Source organism: Ursus arctos, unplaced genomic scaffold (assembly GCF_023065955.2).
Source record: "Ursus arctos isolate Adak ecotype North America unplaced genomic scaffold, UrsArc2.0 scaffold_9, whole genome shotgun sequence".
Taxonomy (NCBI): domain Eukaryota; kingdom Metazoa; phylum Chordata; class Mammalia; order Carnivora; family Ursidae; genus Ursus; species Ursus arctos.
This window is the reverse complement of record NW_026623111.1, coordinates 45,922,157-45,933,387: the sequence shown is the minus strand read 5'-3', so window position 1 is coordinate 45,933,387 and position 11,231 is coordinate 45,922,157. Positions and strand designations below refer to the sequence as shown.

The 11,231-nt window shown below is 34.1% G+C and overlaps 1 non-coding gene across 1 annotated transcript; it reads left to right on the top strand.

Moving 5' to 3' along the window:
• The first annotated feature begins 412 nt into the window (after positions 1–412).
• Positions 413–528, top strand: LOC113262563 (U5 spliceosomal RNA). The gene has a single exon (XR_003318847.1). It is a non-coding gene; the product is annotated as a U5 spliceosomal RNA (small nuclear RNA).
• The last annotated feature ends 10,703 nt before the right edge of the window (positions 529–11,231 follow it).

Below are 11,231 nucleotides of genomic sequence, written 5' to 3'. Positions count from 1 at the left end.
GCATAGTTGTGAAGCCTGGCAATTCCCCATTAGTTCTGTTTCCTATTATGTCAAAATGCAAGAAATCATGTTTAATGATACGAATCTAAAAATGTCTATCTGTCTATCTACCTATCATCTATCCATCCACACACATGCATATATACACACTTATTTAAGCATAAATTAATATACATATGTATATATATATTATACTTACACATAAAATGAAAGGGTTTTTTTAAATAGATGAGATTCTTCACATATGGTAGGGTATATATTGAAAACATGATCTTTAGTACATATAGTGTGCAGAATACATCTTTCTATACAAAATATTATATATTAGAGTGGCAATTAAATTGATAAAATCACCTTCAAATAATAGAGAATCTGTGATATCTGGATATGCTATAAAAATTAAGAACCCAATATGCTCTGTTTTTTCTTCTAATTGTATAAATCTTTCACCTTTCACTAAAGATTTCCATGGAAAGGAACAACTCTGAGTCTTCAGTCAATTTTTTGAGGGCTTGTTTTACCAGGGCTGAAAAAAAAAAAAGTAAGAGCCAGGCATTAGAAACTGATTGCCCGGGTTTAAATTCCAATTCTCCAACATACTAGCAGCCTGATCCTGTGAAAAATCACTGAATATCTGTAAAATATGATAATCATTATACTTATATTGGTGTCATTGAGATGAAATAAAATAATTCAGAGGTTACTATCACTGTGCCTAGAACATAATAAATGCCCAAAAGATGTAGTATTTTTAGCATTAGCTTCTATTTCTGGCATTGAAAATATATAATAATATTTTAAATTTTCAACAAGAATACTGATTTCCCAAATACTTTATCGAAAATTATTGAAAAGTTCTACCTACATTGTAATCAACTTGCTTTATTTATTTATTTTTTTTATTACAGTCATGCTTTCCCCATCAGTCAATTATGGCTCAATAATGCTACATGGCAGAACTCCTCAAAACCGCATGACTTAAAACAGCTGTCATTTGTTCTCTCTCACACACCAGCAGCTCACCTGTGCATCAGGTCACCTTGGCTACACTTACCTGGGAGCCCAGCTTTATGCTGGGAGGCAACGGGCCTTGGCTCCTCTGTATGCATTGGCCTCAAGTCTGCTCTATGTGAGGAAATTCTGAGGCCCAAGTTGAAAGGAAAACTCCTCCCAGGGCCAAGACAGACTCACAAATGCCCTACTGCACAAGCATAGTTCAAGCCTTAATTTGCATCCCATTTGTTAGTATCTCAGTGGCTAAAGTAAGCCATGTGGCCGACCCGGCATAATGGCAGGAAAGCGCACTTCTGTGAAGGTGAGGACAGCAGTAAATGTCTTTAAACAACGTTCTAATCTACTATACTCTGTGACTTTGAAAACTATGTAATGGATCAATTAAATTTTGAACATGTTGATAGCTATTAGTATGATTTTAATATTAATCCCTGGTTTTTAAATAATCATTATCTCATAAATGTTCCCTAATTTTTTAATAATCATGATCTCATAAATGTTCACATCAGTCCTTGCAGGCAAGTGAGGTAAAATCGTGTACATTTTCTCCACAATAGTTGGTAAATATTTGAACAGAAATCTTTGGATCTGTATTAGCCTGCCTGGGTTCCCATAACAAAACACCACAGCCTGGGAGGCTTAAAAAACAAAGATTTATTTTTTAACAGTTCTGGAGGCTGGAGGTCCAAGATGAGGGGATTGGCAGAGTTGGAGTCTTCTGGTTGGTTTCTTCTTCTTCCCTTCTTGGCTTGCAGATGGCCACCTTCTTGCTGGTCATCTCTGTGTTCATGTGTGTCTAGTGTCTCTGTGTGTGTACCTGAATTTCTTCTTCTTATGCAGATACCAGTCATATCGGATTGGGGCCCACTGTAAAAACAAAACAAAACACAACTTAATTTTAACACAATCATGTCTGTAAAGACTGAATTTCCAAATACAGTTACATTCTGAAGTAATAAATGTTAGGCTTTCATTCAACACATGAACGTTGAGGAGGCACAATTCAGCCCATAAAAGTATTTTTTAAAAGATTTATTTATTTGAGAGAGACAGAGAGAGAGAGAGCACGTGGCAGGGAGGGGCAGAGGGAGAGAGTCTTAAAGAGACTCTGCATTGAGTGCAGATACTGGCTCAATTTCATGACCCTGAGATCAGACCTGAGCCAAAACCAGGAGACGGACACTCAATCAACTGGGCCACCCAGGCACCCCCACAACGGGATTTAATTTTTATTTATTCATTCATTTGAGAGAGAGAACAGAGAGAGAGCACAAGCAGAGGGAGAGGCTGAGGGTGAGGGAGATACATGGGGCTGATTCCCAGGACCCTGGGATCATGACCTGAGCCGAAGGCAGACGCCTAACTGACTGAGCCACCCAGGCAATCCACAGCAGGATTTTTTAAAAGTGTCTTTTAGATAGATGTTAGGAAACCCAAAAGATTGATTGTTTCTGTTTAATATTAAATTGAGAAATAAAGGAAAGGTGTATATCCCAAGGGTCAGAGCAGTAGAGTGAGAAGAGCAATGATGGTGCCGAGATTGGGATTCAGAACTGTGCATCAGTCCAAATTCTATCACTAATTAGTAGATTTGTGTGGACTCAAGTAATGATAATCAGATTTTTTTAAAGTATAAGTAAATGCCACTAAAAGTGATTTGAAAAAAAAAATGGAGTATTTAAGCACAGACTTTTGTGTCTACTATCCATTAGAAGAAGGTCTTGATAATTAGGGAAGTTACTTAAATGGCTTCTTTGAGACAGGCATTTCACAACCAGTAATTGTTTTCAATGTTTATTAATCTAATTTTTCATAGTTTCCAAAGATCTCTGAACAATATGATCAATGTTCACAATTTTTTAAACAAAAGTAATAAACACAAATTTAAATAGCATTGCTTTTGGGTTTTTTCATTCTTATTTAGGGTAATATTAAAGTTTTTTTTTTCTTTTTGAGCTGTTTCACTTATTATCCCTTTTCTGAATTTAATGTTTTAAATGTATAACTGAATCAGTTCATGTTCATGCAGTGATCTCCAGGGCCAAGGTAAAATGTCCACTACACAGTGTATGTCCAGCTCTCTATTGTTTTGAATTTCTTCCAAGATTTTGCATATTTTCAAATTTAACCACTGTATTAAACCTGTGGGTTTTCCTCTCTCATTTGCTTTTTCTGAGTAGAAAATGGGTTCCCAAACCTCTTCTGTACACAAGGCACAAAAATGATAGGTTTTTTCTCCATATGTCCATCCTTCCTTTTCTCCTTTCCTTCCTCTCACTTTGTTTTTTGTTTGTTTGTTTTGTTTTGTTTTTCATTCTTTTCCATCTCTACACATTTTAACAGACAAATCAAGAGGCCTGTGAAATGTTGGGAGGCAATTAGGGAATAAAGAAATTTGAGATCAGGTATTAGAAGTTAATATTACTACTTACTGAGATTATTTGCTAAAGAATTAAATAAGTATAGCATGACTTTCTTCTTTTGTCATAATCCTATCTGAAAGGAATAGTTGAAAGAAACATCCTGTAAAGCCAATTCAGTGTAATATTTTAGATGCTTAGGAGTCAACATTAAATATTTTAGCAAATGATTTAAAATATAATTCACCTAAAGTAACCTGGTTTAAAGACTCTTTGGGGAATTATAATAATGAACCATACATTTTTTCTCTTTCTCTTTGAGGGGTTTCTCATTAGAGTTTAGGAAGTTAAACCTTAAGCTATAAGAAGGTAAAATATATGCCAAGCTTTGTCGAATATTTGATCTTGAGATAATAAATTAGAAGTGACTTCCTTATAGTGTGGCCTCCTTCCCAAGTGTTCTATATCCTCTTCTCGGTATTATATCATCTATTCAAATATCATCTATTCAAAATAAAGCAAAACCAAAACTGCTGGTAGGGGGAAGAAATGTGTTTAGGTATACATTTATATACCACCCGTCGAGACATAAACATCCTAAATGCTAAATTTTTTTGCTTGTTTGGTATGTCTACAAATAACTAGTGTATATGCTGGGCCTTGATTGATTGTTAAAGGATCTACTGTCAGTTTGAAACTTTCCTGTTTTTACTCTTCCTTTGATAATGGCTCTGCTGTGCCCAAGACTATACAGATTTATAACTCAGACCCAGAAAGTCTGAGAGGAAAAATTTGGGTGAAGATGCCATGCATCAATTCTATATACTTTCTTCTTTTTAGCCTAAAACAAACAAAATAAAAAGAGAGAGAGAGAAGCAAATTAGTCTAGCAATTAAAGATATTGGTTTGTTTCAGAATTAGAGAAATTAATCCTAGCTTCCATAAAAAATAGAAAAAATTTCTCTTGGCTTACGTAAGAAAGACTTAGTTATTGCTTACACAGCCTGACACAAGTCATGTGGCCTTTCTGGGTCACTTTTATGTAGCAATGACTTCAGATGCTAGAAGTCTTTCATTTTGTTGCTCCATTGTTCCCTAGGGCTCAATGATTCCCTACTTCAGGGTAACTGGGGATCCAAAAAGATCCATTAGGCTCTTCAGGATGTTTTAAGGGTCAGGCCTGAAAGTAATATAATCCTTTCCCCAAAATTTTTATGGGAAGATGTCAGTCACAGTGCCTAATCGTTTGCAAGAGAGTCTGACTAGTGAAAAGCAGCACATGCTTTGGTACAGTCATAATCTCTGTCATTTTGGACAAATAAGAAAGCAACTAAAATGGTAATGGAGATTGAGGTCAAAAAAGATCAATGATAAGTATGTACTAAGTGCTTTCTTATATCAATAGAGGCAGAAATGACTGGGTTTAGGGCTAAGAAGAATCTTATGTTCAACTAAACCCAATTCCTTATGTAAATGAGTAAATGGATGTCCATTCATTCATTTCTTCTTTCTTCTACTTAGCATTCATTTACTAAATGCTTTGCGTATGTCAGGCTAGGCTCTCTGTTTATGTATTGGGAATGAGATGCCATTTCTGCTTTAAAGAAGTTCAGAGACTATCACTAATTACCAATGCACTAATAAGTGTATGTGCAAGGTGCGGTGGGAGCATAAAAGAAAGAGCACCACACTCTACATGCAGGTTAGGATTCGAGACCTTAGAACTAAAAGAAGCAATTTCATGCAGTCTGTAGGAAAACTCAGACCAACAGATTTGGATTGGGCAAGGGAAGAAGATATACAGGCAAAGCAAATCCCATTTTAAGTTATAAGTGAAACTGGAATAATCAGAGAAAGGCACATCTTTCACAAAGGTTACTCCGAATCAGATAAAGTGATTTGATTAAGCTCTAGGATGCAGTTTGTAATCTGAAATTCAGTGCTGTCTCTAGAGTTTCAGCCCATTTCTCCTTCTTCTTGGAAAGATATATTGTAGGAAGGTTAAAAGCCTCGGCTGTGAAACTGGTATAAATTCTGTGTTCCAGTTTTAACTGTGTAAACGAGTTATTTGTTGAGCTCTTACTTTTTTCATCTAAAAAATGAGCATAATAATAGTGTGTATATATATGCACACACATATAATACACACACACACACATAAAGAGCTCAACAAATAACTCCTTTACACAGTTAAAACTGGAACTATGTAAGTTAGATTAGTTCTTAGTTTACAATAATCATTCAATAAATATTTGCATACATTAATCTTACTACCTGCTTAAGTGTATAAGATATTGACTATAAGGCCTCAATGACTTAAAGACTAATTCACTGATTCATTAATTCACTAAAACTCATTACATGGAAAACTGAAGCCAAAGTCATATTACATTGGCTTGTGTGGTTTATTGGTTAAAACAGCTTTGGTTGTTCAGTCCCATGGTTGCTTTGACACTTTGTCCAAATGATCAAAACATTTTATTTTTTTTTTAATTTTTTTTAAAGATTTTATTTATTTATTTGACAGAGACAGCCAGCAAGAGAGGGAACTCAAGCAGGGGGAGTGGGAGAGGAAGAAGCAGGCTCCTAGTGGAGGAGCCTGATGTGGGGCTCAATCCCAGAACGCTGGGATCACGCCCTGACCCGAAGGCAGACACTTAATGACTGTGCCACCCAGGCGCCCCGTGATCAAAACATTTTAAAGCTATTAAGTAGAAAGTACTATATTTACCATAAATATCATGACATGGAACATTTCAAAAACATTAATTGAGATTTAGGAGCAGAGAAGCAGTATCTTTTTCTTAGTAATCATGACTTAAGAATATATTAAAAACCTATTGTTTGGTCACACCAGAGTCTTTTTATATAGATTGTGGCATATAAGCTATTAAATAAGAGTCTGTGAGAGGCAATTCTAGAAGTGAAACAGTAGTGGGACATCATCTTTACATTACATTACAAGTTGCAGTGAACTCACAGGAAGTGGAAATCTGTAGGGAGAAGATGGTTCATAGAGCCAGACAAATTTGATTCTGAATTCTGACTGTGCTATATGTTAGTCGTGTGCTCTTAGGGTGGTTACTTAGAGTTCTGTACTAATTTCCTCCATTTTATTTTATTTTAAAGATTTATTTATTTGAGAGAGAGAAAGAGAGCGTGCACGTGCAAGTGGGGCAGAGGGAGAGAATATCCAAGCAGCCTCCCACTGAGCACAGAGCCGGACTTGGGGCTGGATCTCACACACCATGAGACCATAACCTGAGCTGAAACCAAGATTCAGATACTTACCTGACTGAGTCACCCAGGCTCAGTCACCCTAATTATCCCCATTTGAGAAACAGAACTAAAAATTCATTCCCTGTGATTTTATAAAAATCAAGTGAATGATTTCTACATTTGTTCTAAGTACATATATTTAACATTATGACATCTCTAAAATTAGAATAGGTTCTACCATAGGTAGCATGCCATATTTTAATTGGTAATGTTTATTTTTCTTTCTTACAGATAGATGAATTAATGATGTGTCTTGCAATTGATTGATTTGATAAAGTAGAAAATATGCAGTTCATCTTAGTACTTAAGGGTGACATAGGTTTTATTTTCCATTTCTTTTTTTCTGGTTCCTCTATGTCACAAATTATTTGATCGTATAAGAACATGTCTAACAGCCTGTGCAAATAAAGTAAATGAACGATCAGGAGAATTACCCAGATTTTTAATACTAAGAATACAATTTTAGAAAAATCAAGCTGTGCAGCAGAGATGTTTAGATTTGAATTATGGAGACAAAAAGTCAGTTTGCATTATGTAATTATTTATATAAAGGAGGTAGTTAACAGATATTACCTCTTTGAGGGATGTAACAGAAATGGTAACACGTTAACATTAAAGACTCCTTGACCTTCTCAGGGAAGATTCATATTGTGCCACTGTGAATGGACTTGACTTCTTTTTTCAGCTGAGGTGTGTGTGCGTGTGCACGTGCATGTGTGTGTGTGTGTGTGTGTGAGAGAGAGAGAGAGAGAGAGAGAGAGACCATACATCTGCATGCCTAGATGTTCTTTCCCAACACCTAAGGCATTGTATTTCCCATAATTTTAAGAGAATTTTTGAAGCTATAAAGTAACTGTATTATTAGGGAAAAATCACCTTTAAAGTTAAAATTGGAAGCATACTATCGTGGCATTATTTTTCCAAATCACTTATGAAGTTTTAATCAGAGAACACTTAATTTATAGAAAATTTACTCAGAAATCTGGTATTTAACATAGATGAAAGCAGAGCTGCTCACGAAAAAGAGATTGCACGATCCAGTGTCATCTCATTGGTTCCTCCCTTAAAACGTTTTCTTCCAAGAGGAACCCAGGGAAGCTGGCCCTCTGGAACAGCCAGGATACAATTTGCAAACTACTTCCACAAGATATAGGTAGGTAGAGTATGAGACTGCGTGCTATCCTGTAAAGGTGCAACGCTGTATTGGAATTTGGACACAAAGTAAGAATGGTTTTAATTTTTTTTCTTTTTTTTATGATGATTTCATGTTTCTCATTTCAATAAAGATTCAGTTACTGCATGCATTCAGAAAAAATATAAGATGTGAAATGTTTTAGAATATTGTACCAGTTAAAAGAGTTATTATTGATTGCTCATTCACTATAAATGTAGTTATACTCTATTTTGATAATTCAGAAGAAAATATGTTGACCCTGCAGCTCAATAACAAAATACATAACAAAAGCACAAGAAAAGTCATTCATTGTTGGACTGTACTTTGATAAAGTTGATGGTATTGAAACTCTGCGCTCTTGAATTTAAGGATGGTATTAATTCTTTGAAACCTTGAAGGTAATAACCATTTTGCACTGAATAGGTAGTGATACTCTCTCTAAAGTATTAACTACAGTTACTCAATATCCAGTATGCTTTAAAAAAAAATACTGCTTTATTTTAGTGGTGAGATTTCTTTGTAACAATAACCCATATACATTGAACTCTAGTAGAAAACAAACATTTTTTATGGATTTTTATTTTGTATTGGTACATGCCATGCTACACTACACACAATTAGTTATTTTCCTTTTGTCTTCAATTTGAGATTACTAACAGAATATCATTTTGTAACTTACTGCATAGGTGTTTACTAACATTATTCAATATCTACCTTTCACGTGTAAAAGAACGTATTTCTACTTAACAGCTCTTTATTAACACTAAGCATACAAATAACATGAAAGAAACTGTTAGAAACTAGACTAGCAACAGCCAGAATAATGAAAATTTTTAAAATTTGTATAATGCGCATGATTCAGAATATTTTATGAATATCAAATGTAAAGCATTGATTTTTGAAAGTAGTGTTTGATCTATATTAAACAATATAATGTGGTATACATACACATATATAAACATATAAATATAAATAATTCAAAACTAGGTATACCATCTGGAAATATTTTTAATTGGAAAATTAATTTCCTATCACCTTTCTGTTTTAGGATAAAAACAATTTTTTCCTTTTATTGAAATATCTGACATAAAACATTATGTAACAATTGTTCTGATTTCTTTATATATTGTAATACAATTGTGATTGCAGCATTAGCCCTCTATCATGGTACATAATTATCATTTCTTGTCTTAGTGGGAATAATTCAGATCTAATCTCTTAGCAAGTTTGATGATTGTAATACAATATTATTGTCTATATTCACACTACTGTGCATTAGATCTCCAGGACTTATTGATCTAATATTGCAATTTGTACCCTGAAACAACATCTCTCCTACTCTTCCACCCCTCCCAGCCCCTGCTAACCACCGTTTTACTCTGTTTTTACAAGTTTACATATTTTAGATTTCACATTTAAGTGATACCATACAGTATTTGTCTTTGTCTGATTTATCTCACTTAGCATAATGTCTTCATGGTCATTGCATGTTGTCACAAATGGCAGAGTTTTCCTTCTTTCTCACGGCTGAATAATATTATACACACACATGGGGCGCCTGGTTGGCTCAGTCAGTTAAGCATCAGGTTCTTGGTTTAGGCTCAGATCATGATCTCAGGTCTTGAGACCAAGCCCCTGTCCAGCTTTGTGCTCAGCGGGGAGTCTGCTTGAGATCCTTTTCCTCTCCCCCTTCCTTGTGTGAGAGGGCATGTGTGTGCTCTTTCTTAAACAAACAAATAAATATAAGTTTTAAAAATATTATACATACACATTTTCTTTATTCATACTTTGATAAGCACTTAGCTTGTTTCCATTTCTTGGCTATTGTGAAAAACACTGCAATAAACATGGGAGTGAAGACATCTCTTTGAGATAGTGATTTCACTTCCTTCAAGTATATACCCAGAAGTGGGATTGTTGAATTACATGATAGTTCTTCCTTTAATTTTTTTATTAGTAGAAGTAAATAAATAATATGTGCATGTACATACATATATAGTGAAAGAAATTTTTTTTCTTAATCTTAGAAATACTCAGATATATGATGATAGGTGGCTGTGGGTAACAGAGTAATATGTTTCTGTATTATACTATTAGTGAAAACCTATTTATAAAAATTATGTGAAATAAAAGTAACATCTTTATATTTAGTACTGTTAAATTTACTACTATTAAAATCAATAATTTAAGTATTTACATGCATATTTACATATACATAAATAAGGCAGAGACACAAGAGAAAGGCATTAACAATTTAGAAAGAACAGCTATGCATAGACATACATATTCAACAAGCATTTTTTAAAATGGATTTCAGAGTTTATAACTATAGGGATTGTTTGGGATTAGAAAAGAGGCATTAAAATAGAATATTATAAAAGCTAAATTATATGAGGAAATATTTAAAGATTTCCCAAATTACAGACTATAATACAGTTGCTTTCTTCTCTTTATATCTGGTATACATTAACAATGTGTATTCTCACATGTTAAGCATAGAAGAGTTCTTTTCCCTTTTTTGTCCATCTAACCACTAAACTTAAATATGAATGGTTGGACAAGAAAATGTGGTCCTATATTCCCAGAGATTTTTTTTTAATTTACTTTGATTACTATTTGAAATCTCTTAAAGAATTTAAATCTAAACAATAATTATTTATTGCTGAATACAATACTCTAAAATTAGATGAGAATTTTTCAGACACCAAAATGACAATTCTTTTATTTTTGGTAAAATGCTGTGCTATTTAAAAAAAATCAACATTAAAAAAAGCAACATTAATCAGTTCTAAATATTGTGTTACTTAAACATAATGGCTTCAAATACTATTTTCCTGGAATGAAGAGCAAGCTAGCTTTTTTCTGCTGTTGAGAAATGTATCATTATCCCTACATGCTGTACACAATTCCTCTCTGAAGCAACCACATTCTTGTGGAGAAGCTGACTGGAGTTAGGGCAGAGCAGTCTTTGTTATACCTCATTTACTTAATTTATCTAAAAAGGTGTCAGTAGCAACTTTCTATTCTTACAATATATGTGAAGGGTTCATTAAAATGAATTATGCTGAATTATACTGGAGAGGTCGAAGAAACATCAAGAGCTTATGATGCCTAACTAAATCTCGAACAAGAATAATTAGTTTATGTGGTTTCCAAGTAACATCTATTGATATGAGATTTAAGGGTTAAAAATGTACCAAACTGACACCCGATAGTAGACTTCCAGCCTTCGGAACTGTGAGAAAATAAATTTCTGTTGTTAAAGCCACCCAGTCTCTGGCATTTTGTTATGGGAGCCTGAGCAGACGAAGACAAAAGGTTATATAGCACACTAGACAAAAAAATCAGACTAACACAATAATTAAGACAACTATATACTCAGTGAAGAACTTGCTTGCTATTCC